Here is a 3453-nt window from a genome sequence, read left to right on the forward strand (position 1 = left end):
TATATATATATATATATATATATGTGTGTGTGTGTGTGTGCATGTGTGTATGAGTGAGTGTGTGTATAAAAGACCCAACGTAACTGGTCCATTCTTGTTACCCATTAATCTGTTTGTCTCAAAGATGCCATTTCTTCTATGCACTTGATTGGTTACTAGTCCTGATACTAAAAACTGTTTGCTCCATCCAATCATATGGCAAATGTCCAAAGTATCTTGAAAGACCATCCTACACATCATGCTAGCAAAGAAAACAGGATGTGTGTGAAATTGTTCAAATAGAAAACTATCATTAGTTCTTGTTCATTTTGTTTTCCTCTACAATCAATGCTCAGTATTGCAGTGACAGAACATAGAATTTTTATTAGATATCATTTATTTACTTTTTTCATTTCTTTTTTTAAATTTTACCTTTCGAACTGTCTGCCATTTTCTCCAAGTAAAGATCTTAACAATTAAATGTTGGAATTGGAAAACATTGAATGTGACAATGTCTTACTGTATAAAATGTAATTTAGAAATCCCCTATTTCCAGTACCTCATTGTTAAAACACAATATATGAGAGAGAAAAATAAAACATATAAAAGAGATAGGAAAAGTTGAAATATATAGACAAACAAGAAGAAAATAAATGAAAAGAGAAAAATAAAAGGTTTCTAAATAATTGCACTGTAAACTTCAAAACTCTTACGTGCTAAGTTCAAGTATTGTCAGAAATATTTACGAATATTTCTGTCTTCAGAAGCACCATTAACTCTGATTTCTCTCCAAGAACATTTCAGAGAAAAAAGAACACAGTATTACTATTAAATATACCTGAAACGTTTCTGGAAACATCAATGACACAATTCAGTGGAATCACAGTAGTTGAGTGGTTAAGGTACTTGAACGTTTGCTACATTTTCGTAGCCGATATTCATGTTATTGTTGGCATCTGGTGAACTTCCTGAAAATAAATTTTGTAAAATGGTATAATATTTGAACGTTAAAGGAATATCTCAAATAGCTTTTACCCTGGACATTCTATTAATCAGTAGTCCGAAAACCTTATAAATAGTCCGTCGTATGGTACAATAATATATTTTGTGGATATCAAAATATATTGATCTCCAATTTATCAATATATTCAAATGCAGAAATAATATATGTACAGACACAGTGTCATCGATCAGTGTACGACAGAATATAGCTCGGATCTTGAAAAAAACACTTGATTTTGACCACTACTGTACACTACATACGCTGAAACTAGACCTCTGGAAACACATAGGCAAATAAGGAAAATAACAACTAAGGTAATTGTGCAGTCGATGTTTGATATCTGCTTGTTGCACCAGACCGACATTTAAAAACTGATTTTAATAGGTAATTGGTCGATAATCGAGTTCTATGTTCGTTTCAATATGTTTTTAGTCTGGATTGAGTGTATATAATTATGTTTGCATCTAAATATATTCACATGTAGGTAAGTGTGTATGTATGCATGAGTGCGTGTTTATGTGCATACTGATAAAAATGTATTTATGTAGAGAAGTTAATACTGAAGAAAGATTCGTTTATAATTATTTGTAACTTTGAAGCTGTATAGTTGTGTTAATCTAAATATGCCTTTATGAATCATATCATATACGATATTGTATAATTGTATTACATATACCTGATCCTATTCTAAATTGCAGAGGTCCATATCTTATCTTCAGTTTGAGACGATAAGGGATATATTTCCCTCTTATTACGACACAACGTTGAACTATTACAGAACACTAATGAAATACTCTTCAATTCCACACTACTTCTATTTATTCGCTGTTTAGAGAATTGAAGGCACAAATCATGTATTTGATGTCATGCTCTCCGTTAGTGTTCATCAATTTAATTTCTGACTTAATAACCCACCATGGGTAGCGTTTCCTTCATGTACTGTAATCAATTCAGAAACTCCTTTCATATCGAAAATGTGATACTGTTAAGGAAATCCATATTCATCCATTCTAGTGTAAACAGCGTTCGAATTTCTAAATGCGCTTAGAATTGAGATGAAAATATGTTAAGAGAATATTAAAATTATGCTAAGATTTTTGGTGTTGAAATTTCTATTTGAATAACGTAACATGTTAATTCTGTTGTTGCTGTTATTCTATATTTATAATATTCACGATGTAGTTGATAGGAACCATATTGCAATAGCAACTTTAAAGGCGTGTCTCAAAAGAAATAATCTATAAATAGATAAGGATATTAAATCAAAATTTTAAAATTTTCCCCAATTTCTTTCAATTGATTTCGCGATGAGTATCAATGTATTTGAGATTGCGTAAGATTAGCGAAGAAAAGAAGGCTGAGTGTAATCCTGGGAAGATACGCCAAATGATGTAAAGACTCAATGAGGTGATTCTTTATTCCAGATCCGGTTTCTGCAAATAGAATATGTTACATGCGAGTGTAGGTGTGGGCGTGCATATGCGTGTACATATAGGTATATATGGAAATATATATATACATATACACATACATACATACATATATATATATGTGTGTGTGTGTGTGTGTGTGTGTGTGTGTATTTATATAATCATACATATAAGACAAAATCGGAAGATAGTCTATAGTGGCTCTTCGTAAATATATGGACATTCAGAGATTCCATATGCCGTAATCATTGCCAAGTAAGGAGAAAGAAGAAAACTCAAAGTGGCCCTTTACAGTTGTTTCAAGGATTCAGTGGCACATACATGAAATAATGTTGAATATTCATATATATATATATATATATATGGCCACTCGGTGCCTTTTAACATTCAGCGTCGTATAGGCAACTTTTACCAGCAAATAGCCGCTTAAACAAAATACATATATCATGTTTCTAGGACCGATTATGTTTACATTACTAGATATTGCTTTTAATTCGTAAAATAAATTTTCTCCACATGTGCTACGCCGTAGTACTTCAGCAAATAGACTTCAGTCTATTTGCATGTTAGTCCCAGACCGGCGGATTTTTCGTTTCGAAATAATCCGAGTATATGATGTTGATACAGCACAAAAATAGCGAGATATCGGTTTTTACTGTTCTCGATCGCATCGGGGCAAACTGTCTCGCCTGCTCTGCGACCCTTAGTATTCTTTAACAGTAGACGTCGTGCTGGGAGTTATTCACACACTTTATAACGCAGCAAATAGATGCATAGACAAAACACATCCACTTATACACTGTATATGTGCGACCGATAAAAATTATATTAGTAAAGCTGGTTAATTCGTTAACACACACACACACACACACACACACACACACACACACACACATATATATAGAGAGAGAGAGAAAGAGGGATGCGCATACATTCACACAGATATGTATGTATGTATGTTTGTATGTATGTACGTACGTATGTATGTATAAAGACAGACAGTTATATGGATGGATTCCGATCGGGTTATATATATATATA

This window comes from Octopus bimaculoides, chromosome 1 (assembly GCF_001194135.2).
Source record: "Octopus bimaculoides isolate UCB-OBI-ISO-001 chromosome 1, ASM119413v2, whole genome shotgun sequence".
NCBI classification, from domain to species: Eukaryota; Metazoa; Mollusca; class Cephalopoda; order Octopoda; family Octopodidae; genus Octopus; species Octopus bimaculoides.